The sequence below is a fragment of the Diprion similis genome, chromosome 2, assembly GCF_021155765.1.
Source record: "Diprion similis isolate iyDipSimi1 chromosome 2, iyDipSimi1.1, whole genome shotgun sequence".
NCBI classification, from domain to species: Eukaryota; Metazoa; Arthropoda; class Insecta; order Hymenoptera; family Diprionidae; genus Diprion; species Diprion similis.
The window spans coordinates 9485852-9509576 of record NC_060106.1 but is presented as its reverse complement, the minus strand read 5'-3'; the positions used below and the strand labels follow the sequence as shown (position 1 = coordinate 9509576).

The following is a 23725-nucleotide window of genomic DNA, read 5'->3' as shown; positions in this document are numbered from 1 at the left end:
GAAATTGAAGTGGCTTGAATCTTGAAAGAAAGATGCTGATAAACATCATCTAGGTTAACATCACTCATAAAATTTTCAGAAGATTAAAAAACTGCTGACAAAACGGAGAATTAAAAGTTCTTAACAATTGGAAATCCGAGATTTTGCAACAACAGTTGTTTCTTCGAACTCTGATTCTAAATCAACGAATATTACGGTAGCATGCGATTATTGTAACCGACGTTACCTTCATTCATAAATGAAGAAATACAGACCAAATTTCTGTTTGCATAAGCTAGACTGGTTTTGCAGCCATATTTGTAGTTTGCTCTTTCACTTGTTTACACACGCGTAAATGCCTGTACCGTACAGTCGATCAAGAATGAAGAAAAAAAACGCATTGCACAAAGAAGTTGGCCATTTTTTCCACCCCTCTATAAAACGTATTACAGAAAGACCGAAAAAGCCTCGAGTTATTTTTTTCCTTCGTTTCCTTGTTTCTTCTTATTTCAATTTTAATCTTGCTTACTTCGATTTTTTTTTCGTTCCCTCCTCTGCGAAAGGCGATGTCGATACCGTATCTTGTGAATGTTTAGCGTTTTGTTTTTAGTATTTCTTCCTGTTATTTGCCTTTTTCTTTGGCCGTCGAAGAGAGAAGAGTACCGCCGTAACATGCATACGCGCGCATGCGGTACTGTAAGAGTATAAGCGATAGGGGCTAACAAGGCGATTACTCATGCCGCCTGCAAGAAAAAGAAGTTACAAGCGGGTTCGAAGGTTTATTGCGGCAAATGGCGAAATTTGTACCTTGCTAACGATCGACGCTATTTTTCTGCTGCGGCACGTTATTCCGATGCAGAAAGGTACACAGATAACGTGCCTTGTATATTTACTACAATATACATACATGTACACATTTACGTACTTGTGCACATCACCGGCCATACCTACTGTACACACACACACACACACACACACACACACTCCGGCAGGCGCAAACGTCAGGTTCAGATTCGTACCGCGTTGTTGTTACAAAGCATACCTACCTATCAAAGTTTGTGCATTCGTTAACGTTTATAATCGATAGGCATATTAACGTGTACACGTGTAGACAGTTTATCGTCCTCGTCTTCGTCGTCGTCGTCGTCGCCGTCTATGGGATATTAGGAAACCAACAAGTTTCTTATATATAAATGACTAACAACTTCTATGGGTATTAATTTATATCATCAAATTATCGGTCCGACTCGCTCGAAACTTACGGCACCTAATCGTTCGAGTTTCGGTGATCAATCCCGATCGCGGATAGTTATATGTATGTAGGTAGTATATACCTAGACCGAGAATTTGCCCGGTATTTATAATACGGCGGGGGATCAATCGGTAATCGTGCAGGAAACTGCAATTTGGCAAAGTGCTTACAGGTCCGTTTTTGTCCCGGGGTCAAGATTTGCGAGGCGGTTAGCCGGGGCGAGGCAACGGCCCATGCGGCCGGGTTGCCCCGAGTAGGTCTAATTAGATTTTAAGTGAGAAATTGGAGCCGTAGGGCAATTTTAAGGAAGCTGAACACCGCACCCTGATTAATATTATTACGTACCCATGGTATCCTGCGGGATGATAGCCAGAGAATTCACGAGGAATCCTTCATCGACGAGAAGAGAGAGAGAGAGAGAGAGAGAGAGGAGGAACTAGAAGAGTTTATCCAGGGAGTAAAACGGGTTCAGCTCTAGATTCGGAGAGATTCGCAATTTTGTATACATAGGATATATAATGTGCCTGTGTGCACCGGGTCTATATTTATAATATAATATATATTATATATACCCACTCAAGGCTGAGGTACCTGCTCGACTGAGTCAGATGCCGGAATTTGGCCCATTAGTTGTGCTAATTTTTCCTCCATTATACCCATTATATGAGAAAGTATTTCAAAATTATTTCACCACCCGATCTGCCTGCCAGTCTGCCCTCCGGAGAATCGTCTGGCCAGAACATTCCGGGGAATATTTTATAAATAATTATCTCTCCAGTGGGGGCGAGAAGTAATTGACGCAGACACGTGGTCCGGTCTATTGGCGACTCCAGATGTAATCTTCACTTTCGATCTACCACCAAGGACAAGGATAACCGACTGAGTGGCATTAAGTTATATGGACGACTTTCAGCGTGGGCAGTTATGGATATAGTATACCCATACAGATATATGCACACACGGTGACCTCGTCCTGGTGATTACAATTTGATTGGCATCATTTTTTACGAGCATTAGGTGTTCGGCTAGAGTTCGAGCTTTCGACTAGACAGAGCTTGAACCTTTGAAGGCGTAGCCAGATGTTTTCTTTGAGTTTGAAAGGATACAGTCGGCAGTCGGTATAATGATTCTAAAGTGCCTACGTCCTATCACAACAACTTAGTGTGAATGATATGATAGAACTGCTGCTGACGGAAGCGTATCAAGTTTCCTACAGGTTTTTCATTGCTGAAACAATTTAATAACCGTCCAATCTCACGCTAATGATAGATCTCGAACGATATCTAACGACTCCAATCAGACCGCGCCGTAACGACAGGGCTGGCAAATTATTGTCTCGATGATTGACAGGGCCGTCTAACCATAAGATAGAAGTTTTTCTATTGACGGAACTAGCATCGTTGTGGCACCTCCGTGAGCTTCTTTGTTAATCCTTCTTAACCGCTATCAGTCGGTTCGTTTTTATTCACTATTCCCCTGAAGTACCCGGTACGAAACAGTGAGAAAAACTCAGGAGCAGTACAAAAATTCAGACACATTTCCTGACCTTTCTCACACACTTCTCAATGACCAAACGGTCCGAATCACATCCCCGTAATGGGCGGAGGGACAGGGAATCTCCTGGCCGAGATGATCCGTGCCATCCTTCGACAATGCGACTATCTCTCTCAACCCTTCCTCGTCCGACATCGAATTACTTGCAGTGTCCAGTTTGACGGGACCCAACAACACAAAACGCTGACCGTTGGCTGTGCTCTGGGAAACTAGATAGACGTACACTCTACACATGTAAACGTGTGGACAGGTACGCGCGCACATGTCCACGTATGCGTGTGTCTGTGTATAAATATCTCAACGGTTGCAGAGAGCCGAGAGACTGTTTTCGGAGGCTGCAGCCCAGTCGAAACTGGAACTCGATTTTAAAACTGGATTCTGCGTCTCGTGTTTTTCACCGCGACGTTGCAGACGATCGTCGAGCAACGGCACAACTGTACCAATTCCAACTCACGTCCGCCGATCGTCATCGACATCGATGAAAAATAAAAAGAAGAAACTAAATCATTCTTGTATACTCCAAGTGCCCGAGTCTTATCGAAACCGGAATTTTTTGCATTGACGTCATGTGAGTTGCGATGCCTATAATTAGTTATGTTATTTATAGTGATCGAAGATCAAAATTTCGACGTTGCACAACACACGAGAATCATAACAGCATCGTGTCTAGTTTCTTAGTAGCTGTCAGCTTGCAGTCACTACGCGTGTCATTTATGCCTGAATAAGTGAATCCCATACCCCCAGATGTCCACGCGGTTTAACAGTCCTGGGTGTCGGGTACACCCGTATGTACCATCAGTTTCACATATGGGTCCGTGTAGCCTTTGGTGCCTGTGCGGACACACACGGACAGGTAGGACACAGGTAACACGGCGGCGTGCGTATACAGATATAGATTTATACATATATACATACCTATAGACTTATCGAACAGGTTTAGTGAACCCTAGAGCGCTCTTGAGTCGTACGAAGGAGGACGGAACGAGGACGGTGCACCGGAACGGTTTCATCGTCACGCCACGAAGCGAGGGGAAAAAAAAGGGAAGATAAATGATTTGGTGAAACGGCGAATCGGCGAAACGGCGAAACGAAACTTGCGTGTCGGCGGTCCTCGTGATCCGCACCAAACCAAGACTCGGACTTGGAACTTCCGCCGACTGCGGACTAGATGCGAGAAATGGAGAAGGTAAGAGGAGAGGACTCCGACTCCTAGGGAATCGGGGAGAGGAACCGGTCCAGTTGGATCACACATCAGGAGGCACCCGCTGGCGCAGGAACCCGGGCCTTTGACTGCATCTTGGCCAGGGCGGTCGGCAGCGTCCAGATCCACCCGTTCCGCAGTCGGGTCTACCTGAGTCTCTCTTCCTCAAGCTACCCTAGCCTTAAAACACACGAGAGGCCCTGGGCTCGAAACAAGTTCACTCTTTTCTCTCCGACGACAGTGATAGAAGGTGAGAAGTGACAGATATTCGAAGAGTTCCGGTTGAGGTGAACCGCGATCATTATCGCGCGGAATCCCCGCATCAGTTAATCAGGTGGCAGTGGCTAAGCTGCCGGTATCAAGTGATATAACAGGAATTTATAGACACGAGGTGACACACTTGGCGGCGAAAATCGGTCAGGGATAAATGAGAGAATTCGAGCACAAGGGAGAAAAGGAAGGAAACAAAGAATCAGTACCGCGTTGAAAGAGACCCCTGAAAACGCTTCTCGTCTCCGATGACGTCGCACCGGTAAAAGGACGTCGCGAGCCACACCGATGATGTATCGCCCGGGGATGAGGCGGCGCCGACCTTTTCTTTTTTTTTTTTGCCCCCCTCCCCCCCCCCCCTCGTTCTCTTTCTACTCCTCTCGAGATTTCAACGCGCCAGAAAAAGGCGCCTGCCTAGACAGCACCCTGCAGGAGGAGCCCTACTGTAGCAACTGGCCCAAGTCTCTGTCAGGCATGCAAGCAGCAGCCTAGCGCGATCGATTATGTAATTATCTATCGGCTGCGCGACCAATCTGTCACCATTACACTGCGGTTGAAACTCTGTCATCTGGAAAAGTAAGCTGTTCGAGTCGCGTAGGCACTACTGGGGCGTGAGATATTCCACTTGCAGGCGATCAGCGGTATAGATCAGCGGTGCTGTTTTTATTTCTGTTTTTTTTTTTTTTTTTTTTTTTTTTACTTTGTCTAGCCTACATTTCTAGCCTATGAAACAGCCATTGCGCGTAGAATTCCTTATCAATTACCGCGAATGAAAATTTTTCTGTACCTGTACGAGTTACAAGTGACAGCTGCGATAAAAATCTTGATGAAAACCTTTCCAGACACGCAAAAACCGCCACCGACCTATAAGAGAGAGCCTCGATATTATTTCCACTCCTGCGATGGTGGCTAACGTCGTTAGCCTCCGACGTTTCTCCGCGACTATTATCCTTGCGCTTGGATATAATGTACGTATAAAGATCAGCTGTACGTAGGTACCTCCGGGACCCTACGGCGTCGAAAGGAAGCCGTGACTGCCGTCCGCACCGGAGGATTACTTCCCCCCGAACCTCGCGGCACCGCCATCATCACCAACGATTCCATCTCCGGACTCACCTCAACTCCCCGCTTTTCATATCACCTTCTCAGTTGGCTAGCTAGCCAGCTATATATACCCTTTTACTCCTTTGCTCACCGGCCTTGATGGACCTTTCGGTAAAACGCAGCCGTATGGTTTTAGACTCCTGCAGCCGCCACCGACGCACAGCTCTGTGCCACTGATCTAGCAGTGGCTCTCAACCAAACCTAGCTATTTCCCACTTTTTTCAACCGAGTGAGAAAGAGAGTGACCATCGGAAATTCATTGGATAGGTATATAGTATAATACAACAGCACTCGATAATCATGCGTATCGATTTTAATAATCGTCAGGTTGAATCGATATCCGTCAAACTTGTACTTCGTCCTGGATATAACGAAATTTGATCAACGCTTGTAGAAAGTTTTTTTTCAATCCTTCGAGGATCGGCACGTGCCAGCGATGTTGTCCGTGGCCGAAGGATGTTCCGCTTATACACCTAAATGCAAGCGTGTCGTGACAACAGAATAGTTTGAATGCCGTGAGATAAGGATCGCCGGTTTCGTTGTTACCGAAGCTGTGCCCCTTTTCCAAGGGTACAAGGAAAGGTGGGGGTCTTCATCTCGAGCCGATTCCTGAGATCTTAACGAGATATAATTACATAGGGAAAAAAAGAATGAAATAGGATGCGTTAGAAATAAATGGCTACTGACATGATAATTGCAGCTATTACGAGTATTTTACACCGCATTTAACAGCTAAATAGCATGTTTACCTGTTAATCATACCAAAGCACACCGACACCCATACCTAGAAACTTGGTTACTTTTTCAGCCACTTAGGGTGCACACGAATAAGTCTATGTTTTTCTTATCTATTCGATTATTTATCGCTCTGGTTATTTGTTTGGTCCTATAACAACGTAGACCACACTTGCTGCTCTACAGAGCTCACCTTTTTCTATGCAGAGGAAATCGATGTCTATCGCGCATTCTTTGAATTATCTGCATGTTTTTTTTATGTTATAGTTCACATAAATATACTAGTCATTACAGTTTTTTCTGCATTGCATATCGCGGATCGAGACGGCAGGGAGAGGAAAAAATGACCCCGCGTAAATAAAAGAAAATGAAATATAGTGGCAGAGCCTATCAATTGACACGCAACCGTAGCAACTGGATAATTCATATGATTAAATCTGTTTATACGCATCAATGAGTATAATTCATTTTTTTTATGTACACAGCTATCTGTTGTCGGTCTTGGAATACAAGAAAAAAAGTAAAAAAAAAAAAAAAATTGTTGATCGGAGCTATAGTAGAGTTTTTTTTTTGTTAACTTTAGAGCTAATCCAATCGTTACATCATCGACGAATAAAACCGTACAATTTGGTCGTCAGGAAGATCGTCAAGGTGAAAATAAACGCATTATATTTTCTTATGTGAAGAAGCAAAGCTGAGCCGAGAATTACGCTCATAGTCTTTCGTTCTTTGGTGTAAGACGCACGGATGCGAGAGTGGAAGGGGGGAGGGGGGGGGGGGGGTAAATCGGTAACCCGGTGCTCGTAATATCTTTTCGATTTTCTCTTATACCGTGAAGTTTTTCGGGGCAATAAGGACGTGTTTACCTGCCTGCTACACTTACGCGGAGAGCCTGGTGGTTGGAAGTAGGGCCTCGGGAGCCAGGTAATCCTGTAAGTCCCCCTTGTTACGGTCCGCGGGTCCCATTGTCGGGTGATCTTAACTTTTTCGGATTATAAACTGTTTTTTATTTGGTATTAGTAGTTTCGGTCCCGGCGAGACTTTGTGCCGCGGCAAACTGCAGGCGGCTCCTTGTGCGTCGGGCTCCCGCTGAGCAGGACCCGAGAGGCGCAGACTGCAGGCAACGAACGCCGTAAACGAAAAATGAGAATACCGGTTACAAGCTCTAAGACTATAGAGCTAATCAATTTTTTCAAATAAAACGTAAACTCCGTATTTGACTGACCAGGACCGCACCTTTCCCACGTCGACCGGTCAACCCCCGCAGGCTTCGAAAGGGCCGTCGAACACGTATGAACACCTTGTAATAAGAACGATCGGACAGACGCGATCAGTTGCCACCTGCGAGCCTGCCGTCCTGGAACCGGAGGATCGAAAAGCACTAGGAAATACTCGCGGCAAACGGAACGACGACGGCCTTCTCGGCTCTGCGTTTTCGCGCCGCGTCGCGTTGCGAGGCAGCCGAATTCGTATGTGCCCCGGGGTAAAATTTAAGCCGCTGCAGGCGGGCAGCTGCGATCCGGGTCCACCCCGTCGCCTGGACCCCTGCATCCAGGGAGCTGGTACTCGGCAGTCGCACGCACCGCACTAACGCTGCAGCTCACAAAAACGGTATACATACACACAAGACTATGGCTCTCGCACAATGCCACATTGTGACGGGCTCCACAAAGGCGATCAAACGTTGCGGACGAAATCGCCCCAAAAACCCTGAAATGCTCGATCATCCCGCGGACGCTCCCGCCGCCCGGCCCACTGCACCCTGCATCCATCCAGGGTGCTGCCGTTGGGGGAGGTTTTGATCTCTGCTAATAAGAGACTGACGATCCGATACCGCTTCGCACCGTGATGCACGAATTTTGTGTAAAAGTGAGAAAAAAAACACGCTAGTCGCAGACGCTGAGGACTCGCAAGTAGGTATAGGTAGATAGGTTCCTACAGTTGACGCCCGAGGATCGCCGTTGTGGAGGCAAATAAAAACCGTCGACGAGGAAGGGCTTCGCTAATGCGGCCGGACAACAATGCGCCCGTGCACGCGTCCCGCCGCAAATTCTTTGAATTTTTTCGACTCCTCGGAGTTGAGTTTCAGGAAGGAATCTGAAATTTCTACACCGTGCTGCTTTTTTTCCCCCACCCGCTGCAACTCCCGTTTCTCGTTTTCTTCGCATTTCCGCGTGTTTCTTCGCCGAACCGCATCTCAACACTGTGTAGGTGCGAATCTTTGGAGGTTTTTTTCCTTCTCTATTATTCCATATCCGCGAGTTTTTGAGAGACAAGGACACCTTCGTGCGTGAAAATGGGCGGGTACAGGAAATCGATCAACGAAATTTCGTCCTTTTTTTTGAGAATAGATTGCGCAATTTTCAAGAAGTAAAGCTTTGCTTGCGTCGACGAAACGTCCGACGAAACGGTTTGGTGTTTATAACACCCTGCGTGTTGACAGCTGTAGCTATAATAATACATATTTAGTACGTAGGTACACGGTGATAAGTCAATTTAGCGAAAATTCATTACCAGACAATTTTATTGCATGGTGTTAAATTTGTTTAGTGGTTTTTATGAACTCACCCGAATCTCATATACACACATGCTTCAGAACTTATTCACCGCATTTGTTAGAACCGTCAATAAACCGGAGGCGATACCAGCTTCCGCAGTTCTTGCGAATAATTTCTATTACGAAACGTGAAAAATTACACCAAGTGAGAATTTTTCTGCTCCCGATCCTGACGTCGAGAATCAGGATTCTCCGTGTAAGATAGAGAGCACCTTGCGTTACGTGGCGTAAGAAATGGATAGGGTTAAAAATTATCTACACATCGAACAACGCGATTATAACCCGTTCGATGGATCGATTACGATGTTCACGCAACGTACGTGCACAAGAATTTTGTTTGACGAAATAAATAATTACCAAGTTCTAGAAGCGAAGCCCGTTCCATGAATATCAAACAAACGATCGAGCTGAGGCAGCGAACGATTAATCGCTGACTTAACCGAGAATCGATTTGTCTACAAAATCACTTAATCAGTCCCACTTAACTCCTCACTCCGGGCGGTCACGGTGGCGAAAGCGCTGCATCCAATTACCAATTCCGTAAGATGTATCATCCCTGATACAACTATCTAAAAATTACAAAATACGTAGATAAAAATAATAATCCCTATATAAATCTCCGATCCTCGCGCGTTTACCACATAATCAGGAGATCACGGATGACACGTAACGAGTCCTGAAACGCACCGGTGTCAAGAGGTCAGGGTCAGTGGTGCAGTTGATCTTGAATTGGACATTATTTTTAGCGAGTACGTGATACACGTCACGAATCCGAGAGGTCGTTACGACCACTTATGATCGCGCGGGTTACACGCGGTGACGATTGTTACGAGAGCTCGTTTGAATTGCTATGCAAGGTCCTGTCGGCAGGCGACGAGTGCGTGTGTTTTAGGGACGAAAGCTTCACGTTGTTTCATAACCGGGGACAAGCCCAGCTTTCCGTTTCAAAGTTGAAAAAATTACTGCTGCACACTGTGCATCGGAAATATTTTTCGATTATGTATAAGAACGATTTTTTCTATAGTCTTAATAAAATTCTTCTCACCTCCGGAGAATGATTCACCTATTTTTGGCTTAATTCGAAAGAAATTTTGGGAAAAACTTGGAGAATAAATGAAATTTTTGCATTAATCGATATCAACGCGAGATGTATATGTGACATATTACATAACGAAGAATTATGCAGGTTAGATAGGAACAGCGTTATCGTTACAACAGCACAAAGACTCAAGAGCGTTGATAAAAATCAGTCCCGTAGAGCCGATTCGAGTATACGTACACGTGCGTATGCTATATTAGCGTTGTCTCGACAGGTGGCAACGACCTTGATGCAAATTTTTTTTAACACGAATGTGAATTAATTCCGCCGGTAGTAAGAGTGCGAGAGAGGGAGGAAGGGAGGGAGGCGGTTCTCCGCTCGCAGCGGCATTATATCTCGAGGTATCAATGAAATTCGGAATAGGCACGATTAACTTCCATAATGAATGAACGACGGTGCATGAATACCAGAAGGGGGAATAAATATATGTATGACGGTGCGGTGCGGCGCGGCGCGGTATGGCGCATAGGAGATCTACATATCTAATGTTTATTATGCTAACCTAGGCCAACACGCTTGCATCAACAAGTGTTATATTATCATTCAAATAAAATGCTTTAATCTGCATACGTTTTATTACTCTCTCGCGGCGTGGTGCGGAATGTGTGTTACACCGTCGCTCGAACACTGACGGCGCACACAAAAACAGTTCACACTACACTTGAATCACGAACACGCCGTACTCTCGGTTATTACACAGCCACCCTCCACACACACACACACACACACACACACCTGTACCTATGCGGCTTTGCGATGCCGTTTTAAACCGGCGAAAGGAGTTTCCCGGTGTCTAACTGTTAATGCTTCATACTTTCGTGGACCGGACTTTCCGCTGCGCATTTACCGCGCGAATCGCGACGATGCCGACGGCGATGCGTGCGCCGTGTCGATAAAAACGAGGCCCGTTTGCACATTATTCGGCACTTCCGTTTTCAAGTTAGGTATACGACAATCTGTCAGAGTTTAATGCACCGACGTCGGCCTCCACCGCGCCATAAATTCGATTTCGTATGGCACCTGCCGACCCTTAATTCTCTAGCTATATACACATGCTTGTACTATAAACCCATCGTGTCTCCCGAGGGGAAAGAAAATTACGAGGAATTGACGACTCGCAAAATCAACGCCCTGCGAAGCACGCAGAAATTCAGTTAGACCTGCATCATAAGAAGTCTCATTGACGATTCCTCGCATTCCGATATAATACTAGGTCTTTAGAAAAAAACTTTCAACAACGTTGCAGTGGAAATTCAATCACGTCAACCCCGCTCATTTCTCTTACTTAAAATACACACGAACGGTTTTTGAATTCTCAACGAACTTGAATCGATCGGATAAAAAATTTCAGGAATTTAATCGATCGAAATAATTAGTACATGTTCCTTCAATGTTATAACTAAGAAATACATATCGCTAGTCTGAGAAGATGTCATACATTTATACTTTGACCATCATACACCTTAACATAACGAATGAAATTCTCCCTAAATAAAAAAAAGCTGTTTCATCTCGAGAATTATCGAAAAATATTGATCTTCCGTGTTTACCCTGACCTGCATTTTGCACCCTCTGTTATTAAAGTGTCATGATTATTTTTCTGCTCAAAGTATTTAATAAAACAGTGATATTATATTATAAATTCAAATTGGAAAAACCGCAAGGTATAAATTACATTCTCCGCATGGCATTTCCCGACTTTGAAACATTCTCGCCGACAACCCTGAAAATCGTACCGAGACATGACGTACCTGCCTCTAGCTGTCGCTCAATGTGCACGAACATTTTTTCGCAAAGAAACGCGTTAGGAAAGCTCGTCGGATCGCCTATGGAAACGACAAGGTCGTCCCGTGTCGCATCGGCACGTGTATTATACACGCACGTATGTATATTCTTAGCCTTTCCGCTTGTTTATCGATGCAAATCAATTAAGCATTATCATAATTACGTAGACAATATATCCACAACTACGGCATACCGCACGCACATAATACAACGTTTTATTACATAAATCGTCGCCGAGAAACTTGCAGGTACTCACGGATGACCAAATGAGTCCCGATGTAAGTCCATCTAATAAGTACATCGAACACTGTGGCAAACGCTTGAAAACCCGGAAGTTTTCCCGTCGAGTCCGGCTTCCGTATTTGGTCGTGACTAGGGCTGGCATTCAGAATCGACTTTCTTCCAAAACCGATATTTCGACTAGAATCGGTTTAAAAGTCAAAAACGAATGTCGACTAGTTCGATTTTTCGTTTTTGGAATTTTCCATTTTTCGAAATTCCGGTTTTCGGTCCTCGTTATTTTTTGTAAACGAATCTTTATCTCCGAGTGTCCGTATTTTCGATAAAAATCGATTTCGACTAAGCGGTTTTCGACTCCTGACCCGTTACTCGAGAACCGGTTGCCTTTCAGCCTTTCGAAAATCGATTATTGCCAACACTGTCCACGACGAATACATGATGAAAATTTATTTTCGAAGCCTTGAATTCCTCCGCAAGAATTTGTCGATAAATTGCCTAACTCTGTGTGTCTAATTTGTCACCACGAGTTTTGAGGCAAAATTATTCGATGAACTTTGAAACCTTTCGAGATTCTTAGGCTCGGTCAGGTCAATCGGTGGAAAGATCATTGCGGATAGTCTGAACGTATAGGCGTGTCAAAAACGTTTCCCACCTAGGTCGGCCACCGCGATACTTGCGCGTAACTTGAACACCGATGTTTTTCGACCAAGCAGTAGATAACCGTAGACGTTTGCCCTCAATTAACTTTATAAAGTGAAGTAAGGAGGCGTGCGCCCGTCGGCTCGTCCGTCCGTCTATATCTCTGTCTGCGTCGTCTCACCGCGGCACTGTATGTTACATGATCGTTTTATACCGTCGGCATGCACCGCTACAATTGTGCCAAATATCATACCGGGTGTTCGGTCTCATCCCCGACGCAATTGAGCCGAGCGGGACGATAAATTGGAGACGATCGCGGATATTTCGTGTGATTTCTCTTTGGAAACTGACCGATGGTGGTAGGTACAGAGCGTGCTGGGCAGTGATTATATCCGAGAATTTCTGCATGCGTGTATCGCTACAAACGATTCGATACCTTTTGTGAAGAGATCGATCGGCGGCTGACTGCAGCTGAACTGGCTTCGAAGTCACGTGTCGACTTTTCATACTGTCTACCCCGTAATACAGGCCAATAACGTGTTTTTTTTTTTTTTTTTTTTTATGTTTTTCAAGACACGCACAAGTTATATGCATTGGCTACTGGTATTTTAAATCGACGTTAACTAAAGAAAATTTTCAAAACGCGGAAAGAAAAATTAATAAATTATTCTTCCGCGGTCTCTGAACAGCTGTACAGCGATTGGCAAGTTTACCAGAACTGTTTTTATACCTACGCAGCACAGCGTCACGAGATTTTAAAACAACGATTTTGGCCTGATATTTGCATACTGTACAGGTTACATGAATTGCATGTTCTCTTGAGAAATATATATTATATTGAATTCAAACCTAATTGCATGACAAATTTCAAAGTGATTAATCAGTTTTTTATGCAGTAAGAATCTAATAAGCGCAAAACTTGTTTCGGATACGAATCTACGAATGAAAAAAACATCTCATGCGATCATCGTTCTCTGATCAATTACAGAAACAAGACTTACATTATCGACTTAATTTTTTTTTTTTTTTTTTTTTCATCTTGTGCAAATGGAATCGACGTTAGTATAATCACTCTGACACTGTCAATCTCGGTGGCAAACCGCATGTAAATTCTGCACACCGTGTAAACGGAAAAAATCAGGCCTCGCCGGCTGGACAGTATAATTTATGTACAATAACTCAATCACCGCTGTGACTTGTGAACTCAATAAACAACTAATAGACAATCCTCTGTTGAATCAAAAGTGTTGAAAATCCAAGATTATCTCTAAAAATAATTGAACACATACCTCGTCATGTGGGTCGTGGAAGAGCTGATTTCCCTCTTCCAGGTTTCAGCCAGACTCACCACACACAACTACTGAATCCACAGTCGAATATAGATATTAGCGACACTTACGGCAGGTTTAATAAATCGGAAGGTGTGTTTGACACCTGCACAGATGCATAGGTTACAACGCACGGAGTTTCCGCTGCACAGGTGCTCGCATGCGAAGGGATAATACACGTTGAAATGCATGAAGTAGAAGAGAAACGAAAGAACCAAGAAGCCCGTATACCAGTACCGAAGAATACTGTCCGTTCGTTCCACGCGGTTGGTAATAAAGCGATCTTAGATACCTCCGCACCCCGATTGCCAAGAGGGACTCGAGTCCCGATTGGTCTGGCCCGAAGCTGAAGGGCCCAGTTGCCCGGGCGCATCCGCAGGACCACCGGGACGGTGCGACCGATAATTACGATTCGAAGATACAGCCACGATTCGTTCGAACCGCATTGCGCGGAGTGAACAAGTTTTATGATTAACACGTGCCACACAGGGTTTCAGGGGTAACGCGGACGTGTGTAGGTACGAAGCAGGATGATCCTGACACCGTTTATCCCGCAACTCCCGCGCGGTGCCGGAAACGTAAGACGTCGACACCCGGTTTGTAGAAGAATTCTCGTCTCCTACGACGAACATCGCAGCTTCCAGCCTAAGCTCCGCAGTAAGTACCTCGCAGCATTCGTACACCGGGTATTGAAGAGAGGAGACGCGGCCGGCATGATGCGTGTGCAGGGCAGGGCACACATCCTACTAGGTACCAGGCACATTTTGACTTGGGTACATACCAACATGAATGTACATTACTGGGTACATATTTGTACATCTAAACCCGATCCCTAATACGGGCTTATACGGCGTATCCTCGAGTATATGTTGACGTGTGTATATTCGTGTATACTGTAGGTCGTCGCGTCGACGAGCTAGACTACGGACCGAAGTCGTCCCGAAGGTGTTCAAGGCTGCTCAAAGCCGCCCAGCCGGTTAGCTGGCTGCGCAATCCGAGGTGTAAAATAAAGAATGACCATAGGAAGAGAAATAAGAGAAACGAAAAGGAGACGATGGTGAAAAAATTCGGGGAGCGTAGACGTGTGCGATCATTCGGCGAATGCTGCGCGATTAATATTACCGGATAATAAGAGTGTAACGTGGCGCTTATTGTGGTTTGTAGGCAGCTTGGACTCGTCTCGCCGTGTCATTGTAAGCCTGTATTCGAGGGCAAGCCCGAGGTTAGTGAGGAAGTTTAAAACCGTGAATTTCCCTGGGCATCTTCTCCCAACTGTTTTGCAGATTTCGCAGCCCGTGGAATCGGGTTAAAGAGCCGCTGGATTCGCAATAATTGACGAGCTGCAGCAGGAAGCAGTTGGCGCGATCCGCGAAATCGGGGATTTCGGTGAAATAAAACGAGAAAGAGGGAAAATAAACGGCCCATGGTGCTCGGGCTGTGCACACAGAGCCACGAGAGCTGTATGATGGTTGAGAAAATACCCTTGCGCAGGCGTTAATTGTATTTTAAAAAGCGTTGCGAATGATCGGCACGCGATCCCGCTCATTTTACTGCGCACGTGATGTTTGCGAAGATGAAAGCGTGTACACGGTGCGATGTTCCGCGGTAAATAACACAACGTGCGTGAAAAAAGAAAATTATATCAATCTCGTCTCTCTCACGGCCAATAAACGACAATACCAAAAACCATAAACTTGTCTCGCATCCTTTATTGGCCAAATTATAGTGTCCAGCCGAATACAAACGAAGAAAACAGATTCGTATAAGCTGATTAATACGACTGCAGTACCTGATTTATGACTAAAATCGTTGCCTGTGATTTAAGATTAAAAAAAAAAAAGTGCCAAGTTGACGTAGTAAGCGATGTTAATCTTAAGATTAAAATCATTTTGTTGTGAAATGGACAAACGCTTAACGTTCTTGCATAGCAGTCTCAGCGACGATATACAAATAAAAACTTGACTCGACTCTCAAGGATTCCAGATGACAGTACTCAATGACATAAAATCTACTCTCCGCCGAACTCCGAAATACTTTATCGAAAAATTCTGCAATATTCCGTGCGGCGAAAAGTCCGCGAATCGCATCTAACACGAGAGACCGCGTCTATAAGGTCACTATTCGAGTCGAGCTAGACGACCATATTAGCGAGGCGTGAAAAGATGCTGACACCACCGCATTGATTTAATAGCCGATGCCCACACTAGGGACGTACAGTGCTGTACAATAGCAGCACCGACGCGACGAGCCGACGGGAACTGACGGAGTTGACAATTCGAAGGTGTGTGGGTATGCACGTGCGTACATGCATGCACCTTATAGGCAAGCCTACGTACGGACTTGTACGAATACCTCGGTAGGTACTGTAACGCTTGCGCTCGAGCAGCGCGTGTGCGGAGGAAACAATTGAACCTCGTCCTTCTCTCTCGTGTCTTCTCTTCGACTCTCTCTCTCTCTCACTCTCTATCTCTTTTTCTCTCTCTCGCCGAAGCTTAATAAGCACCGCTACCTACATTCCATTTCCGGTGCACTGACGTCACTCGGCAATCCGGCTACACAGCGCCGACGACAACCTCTACTTCGTACTCACTGCCTCTGCTTTAGCTCCGCAGGCTACTTGGACCCGAGCTAGGTTCGCCTCTGCGCAAGCAGAGAACTGCGCTCTATGCGCGCATATGTTCATACCTGCGTGTCCCTTGCGGGGTAGACACTTTGCGTCGCGTCGCGTGGTTATGTTGCCTAGGCATTTGCTAATACGTTATATCCTACTATAACGTACATATTATCTTACGCACAACATACACCCCCGTCGTATTATACCTGACAGAGGATAAGGTGCAGACACCCACGCTCTGAATGTGCTGAGACTTCGGCATACCCACGCACCTCTCGCCGTTTCACGGTATAGGTTTGACAATAAAAAGTGTAGAGATGTTTCTCGGATTCGCTAAATATCCATTTGCGCACTATTGCCGAATATATAACACACGTAATACGCGGAGGAATGATTTGTTTCAATATGAATGTCTGCATTGATAGACCTATTATATATACCCTGTATCCCGTCGAGGTATCATATATTATACATATCATATACATGTCGAAGAATACCTTATACTTGTGGAACAACGACGGTAAACGCCATGTTTCAATCTACTTATGAAGTATATTTTTTCGTGGATGTAATACATCGAACTCTGAAGCATCTATTTTTAACTGAAATTAGTATCGTATCGACGTCGTTTAGTTATACATATTTTTATGTATTCTGATATCTGAGCAATTTTATTATACACGATTTAGCTACGCGTGATAATTATTCCTCGATTGATCAGTCATTCGGTAGTGGACGAGTGCAGATAAAACGTTATGCGCAGTGAGTTTTCATTCCCAGGTCGCGAAAAAAATCAGCGGACAAAGTATATGGATAAACGTGAAAAACATGATCGAGCTACTGCGAGATTTTAGACCGAAGCAGATGCCGATACAACGCATTTACCAAGATTGCGAGTGAGACTTTATAAGATACAGCTCGTGTGGCGGGGAAAAATATTGCTGCACCGACCTGCAGATCGGCTGGATTTAATCATTCGATTAATCACTGAATTTCGCGTACACGGCAGAGAGAAAAGACTTTAGTTGAAAAAAATACATTTTCATATATATAACGCAAAATGAATAATAAGTTCACGTTATTTTTGCACCATGCGAGATAATCGCACACATTTAAATTACATTGTATAAATAACTTCGCAACGAATAAATTATACCTTAATTCGGACGATTAGAATCATTTCAGTATAAATATGCGTATATATCCCCGGTGTATGTATATATATATATACATATTATAGCCGTGTGTGATGAATATTGATTTACTTCGGATATTATATAAAACGATTTCGCATTCTTCCAAAGGATCCCGAGGATATAATTGCGATCAATTAATTAATGGTCGACTTTAATTAAGAAAACACTCTCTTTCATTATACAGCAAAGTGATTGTTCACTTAATTCCCCTCATTATTACCAGAATAAAGAAGACCTCACATAAAGATGAAAAAACCGAATGTACGTAAACCGGTTTCCCGGATTTCGTCAAATCTGTTCTCCTCGCAGCGTGATTACTCTTCATATATTACCCTCATTCGTACCAGTGAGAAAAATAGAGTACCAACCCATCGATTTCGCATAAACGTTATAAATAACATTTTTTCTTTAAATATATCCCCGCTACCCTAATCAAACGATCCGATCAACGTAAACTAGCAACGTAAACGTACATACAATATGACTCGTGTCAAGCTATCCGCAGACTTGTACAAAACCGGCAACAGCCTACGGAGTTCCTTCATTTGTATACATATTTATTTTGTTTTATCGTCAAAACGCCCGCGGCAAAAGCCAGCGCGAATTGGTCACGCGAATCAATTGCGAAAGCGCGGAAATCAAAATCGGCGTATCCGGCGTACCGCACGCGCTCTCATAGCGAGGCGCGTGTACGTGCAAGCCCATTGGGCGATACATTGACCGAGGCGTGATAGCCGTAATAATGACCTCGATATAGATATAGGTGTAAAGAAAACGTCTATGCCCACCCTGCGCCCTGCGGATTCACGACGAGCCGCGTATCGCGCATGCCGAGAATCTACCCCCGCAGATAACCGGCGCAGGCGCAAATTCGCTTCGTCCACCACCCCCACCGACGCCGCGACGCTGCCCCCACGCCCCCGAATCCTTTGACGATCCCTCCGCCCCTCGCGGCCCCGGCAAACAGCCGAGCACCCCTAAGCATCGCGGTCGTCACGTACCGGTGCATCCACCCCTCTGCGTGTAGCTGTGTAGGTGTGTAGGTGATCTCCATGCGTGTGGCGTATGGGGTGGAAGAAAAGCCGGAGAGGATGCAGCGTATGATCGTTTCTGCCGATCGCAGCACCTGGCTTTCACGCGTTTTATTTTTTCCTCTATAATTTTTCTCGCAGCTATTAGACGGCTTGTCGTGCCAACTACGCAATGCACCCGATGTTTGCCCTGCGACTATCGGTACACGATGTCGATTAGTTCCGACCTGAATCGCGATGTTGTATTGAAGAAAGGGGAGAGTAACATCGGCCATGATTTCAGGAAAGATGGAAGCTCGTTTGGATCGTTTCATTGCATTTTTACCGAAAATTTTTATCGTCTGTAATTTACTACTGCAGGTAAAAATGGCGTCGAGCAAATTCGAACAAAAATAAAAATAGAAAAATAACTTCAGGCAAGTTTTGCGCAACTGAAGTTTTTTTCAATTTCTCGTTACGTTAAAATACCAACTTCAACCTCGCGGTTTTCTTAATGAAATCGCGCAATCGAATGACATACACGGCGGATTGATAGAATTTTTTAGTTAAAACATTCATACAGCGCGCAATTTCGTACTGAAGTGCGTGAAATTGATGTAAGATAGTGGTTTGAAAGGGAATGACCGTGAAATCGATCAGACGGTTCCGCATATGAATGGTCAAACATCTTGGAAGATAAATTAATCAGGCGTAACTTAATTTCGAAATCGTTGATACGGTTGCAATAATATGTGTATGTAAACACGTGTATTACTATACATACAATATAATACGAAATGTCGTGTTGAGATGGAATTAAGTTCTTGGAATATAATATAATACAAGTATAAACGTATTAGAAATTCCCGTCTATCCGTAAATGGATATCGATTACGATGCGCGTAGTCTAATCAAGTTTTCAAATAATTTATATGTATATCATATATATGTATATAATAACTAAGCTATATACGCATAAGGGAGCAGAAGCAACAGCCGTAGACACGGAAAGGAGATGCAAATTAATTATAATCGCTCCTCTAATTCACGCCACCAGGTAATAATAACCAACCGTAGGAATCCATTCGCGTGTGGAACGTGACGGTTTTACGACTCAATCTTCGACGTTCGTTTAATTTCTTCTTACACCCCGCCTGTACGAAGCACCCGTCGCCTCAATAGTTTATAACCACGTTTGCTACAATTAGACGCACTTTACACGCGTCCGGTACCATCAGACGAACCGGACCGAGTCATCCTCGTTCACAACACGCAGCGGCGAACACGCGTGCAGTGTGCTCATTGTGTGCATTGAGTACTTTGTATATACGGACGGCAGCACGCGTGCTCTAATAACATCCCTTGTACGCATTTATACAAGCATCCCGAGAACCGCGCGCCTCTGTAACAACGGAGGAACACGTATCTAACCAGATAATGTAATTAATGTGGGGAACCGCCTCTCCTCTCGTATGTTTACCGAAGCATTTCGTTTTCGCGAATGTTTTCACAGTGCAAACAATTTTCCGTGAATTTTGCACAATATTTCACCAGCCACGATTGCACGCACTGCACAGAATTCTTCGACTCATCTATTGATGGCAGAACTTATCAGGTTAAGCAACTAATGAATATTGGGGTACCGGTTATTTTCTATCTTTCACATATGGCGCGTTATCGAAAAATATTCCTACACACAGTTTTCAACAAAAAGTGTCCTCACTTTCCGGATAAAAAAGGTTTCCACAGCTTCCGGGACCACCATGTATGCCAATAAATCACACTCCATGTACTGTCGATTCACAACACACTAATTTGTATACTTGACAGAGGTATTTTCTCCCTCTTATTCTTGTATACGGCTATCAGCCTTTGCCATGCGCTGTGATTGGCCCAATAGATATATCAGCAATCACGCACCTTTTTTTTTTTAACAAAACAAATCTCATCAACCGTCAAAGGGATTTCGCAACGTGAGTTTCTTGCAGTAACGAGATCCAGAAATTTTCGAATTGTAGATACACCTTGGCGAAAAAGCGAAAGATTGCAGTCCACTACGTCGATGCCATGCATTTCAATCCGAGAGATTTGGAATTAATTCGTAGGATCTTCAACTTGAATTCAAAAATAAATAGTGAATAATTGAAAAGAAATCCGAGTAGACAAAACTGCCGTCTTGCCAGTGCTTGTTATAAGTAGTTTGTACTTTCGGCGAAATTTTTGGGTTCAAGTGAAACTTGAATGCGAATTTAAAAGTGAGGGTCTTAGATATATAAGTGAGCGAGGTGAAGAGGACTTCGGAAAACGTGTTGGGAAAAAAGCTACCGAAACCCGTTGCTTACTGTATACTTTCATCTCGTTTATTAATTAAAATTCAGTAGTAATTTAGTTTCTGTCATTCTAACAAAACGTTACCACTCGCCGGTTTGATTATTATTTTTTTTTTTTTTTTTTTAATCTATTTTTTATTTTCAACTTTTTATTACCTTTACGTTTAAGTATATAAGTAGTTATTTTTAATATAATAATATACAGGGAGAGGGGGTGGGGGAGGGGGGGTAAGACGGGGAATTTTTCTTTCGGTCGTGTGATTTTTTTTTCGGGGCGGGTCTCTATACGTTAAATTGAAGAGTTCAATCATTTTAATAAGGCTGTAATTTTAGTACCGAAATGTATCTTTTTTTTACTTTTTAAAACTCCTTTCATGTCACGCCAAACAACGCCCCGAGGCCATGCCTGATCTACATCTACCTATAAACCTTGCGACGCGACTTATGGTTACAGGAAGCCTGGGTTACATGTGTGGTCTCGATTCTGTTTTAAAGAAAATTGCAAATATTCTCCCGCATATGCCTCTAAAGCGGAAACGCAAAGCTACACGTATATAATACCCGACTAGATCGATGCATATCAAAGTTTTCATCTCGTATCGAATCACGCATCGCCCGTTGTGTTGCAGACGTTTCTCTTCGTTCACAAGTTTGATTGATTTTTTGGTCCTCTCTACTTTTACGAGACTGGAGTTTAATATTATACAATATTATATGTACAGGAATGTTAGGTGCGTGACGTAGACATTAAGGGGAACCGACTTATTTCAATTAAACTCTTCAATTTGTCAAATATGTTTACAACTTTAATTACATATTCATTTATTGTATTCTTCCATTAGTATTTTTTTTTCATTTATTTATTTACAAACAACAGTACGGCTCCTATTGGCTATAATCGCATTCGCTTAATTTCACATCCAATCACATATTCGCATTCCTCCACAGTTTCTGCCACACACGTTTCATTAAAATAACAAAAACCAAAGTATGCAATAATATTATAACGAACGATCGACTGCTTCACAATAAATTTGCGATTTACTTTTCTCATCATTTTTTCCCCTCATTTCTTCTTCTTAATCATTTCTCACAATAATATAAACAAAAATATTACAATGTTTCTTTACTTTTAATAATTATAATAATTAGATAAATTTTTCTTTAATATTAGGTTTGATTGGGGGGCCATGGTTTCTCTCCATTGGTTAATAAGTTCTCTACCACGTTTTCGTTATACAATTCTTCTTCTCCTTTTTTTTTTCATTTTAATCATTTCTTTCAATAAAGCGTTTGGTTCCTCCAATCTTTCAGAGTCTCTTGTCTTCACGTGTCACCCACCACCATGCATCACATATTTCCCATTTACTGCACATACATAACATGGACGAATAATAAATTTAGCACAATGTAATTCGATTGAATGTTGCAAGAAGCTCTCTCACTCACTCACTCACTCAGTCACTCTTTCTTTCTCTTTTTCGCGCGCTCTCTTCTCGTATACGTATCACAACATTTTCGTATATAGTATATATGAGTATATATATATAGATATATATATATATATATATATATATATATATACTATATATAATATTCATATATGCATATATATATATATTTACCTATGCATACAGGACCGGTTTATAACCTCGTAGATAAAAACAACAATTATTAACCTTACAATATCACGATCATGTTGTTTGGAATTCTCAAAGCGTGCTATTACATTTCGACACTTTAAGAGCGAACTTGCGATTCGCTCTGCACGTATAATGGAAAAAAGAGGATATTTGTGGGAAAAGTTAGTCCATACAAGGATATTCTTTCAGACGAACAATAACAGGGATTCTGGTGCATGCATGAATGCACGTGTGTATGTGTACACACCACATTTCTTTCCACTTAAGAACGAGACACGGGGTGAAACGAATAAATAACTTCACTACCAAAGATACACAGTTAAATCCCAACAAATTATACAAGTATAAATTCATGACATATAATTTCGATTACGAGAATCCAAGCCCTGAAGATCAGAAGAACCAAACGCCACGCGTACAATAACACAAAACATAAAAATAAAAACTAAAATCGCGCATTCCACTGCCATATTAAAACATTTTTTTTTTTTTTTACTTAATTTTTTTGTTTTTGCTTCAATTTTTCTCGTTTGTCGTCATTTTCATTAAATCTTCGAATAGTTACACTACCGTCAACAGGACTTCACATTTCACTTTTTTTTTTTTTTCATATATGTTACATAATAATTCTAATATGTACAGAATTCAGAGAACCGATGTGTTTTCCGTAGTTGTTGTTGTTTTATTTTTTTTGTGATTTTTTTTACCAAGTTTTTTTTTTCTTTCGTTTTGTTTACTTTGCAATAACTCAAAAATAAAATAATATTAATATTACACAAATATAATATGGTTTCTTGGAACAAGAGTGCAAAGCGAGATGACAAAACGGTTATTTTCCTCGTGTATTTCACCGAAGAATATCGGTTATTATCGTACACAGGTACATACACATATTGTATAGCCGGGTGCGCACCTGAGTTCGTGGGAAGTGCTAATAGCTGGTCCAGCCTCGAAACGTGACTGAGACGCGCTGTCGTCTTTCAAAACAGCGAAAAAGTGAAGAATAAGAAGAAGAAAAAACAGTTAAATGAAAAAGGAAGAAAACATTTTCACTTGAAGCTAAACCTGTACCAGCGGCGACGGAACCGGGATGCAACGGTTCTGTCTGAAATTACCAAAATTACCGTGAAGTAGGCAGAGATTGTATCTTCCTTTTTGCCACACGTTAAATTTGAAATGAATCAAATTC

The 23725-nt window shown here is 43.1% G+C and overlaps 1 long non-coding RNA gene across 2 annotated transcripts in view; it reads right to left on the bottom strand.

Moving 5' to 3' along the window:
- Positions 1–23725, bottom strand: part of LOC124416627 — a 95039-nt gene that overhangs the window by 17592 nt on the left and 53722 nt on the right. The window contains exon 1 of one of the 2 annotated variants that reach the window (XR_006930790.1): positions 13705–14229. The exons of the other annotated variant lie outside the window; for it this stretch is intronic. This is a non-coding gene — a long non-coding RNA (uncharacterized LOC124416627). Of the gene's footprint in view, positions 1–13704; positions 14230–23725 lie in introns of those variants that run through there. 2 annotated transcript variants of the gene reach the window in all.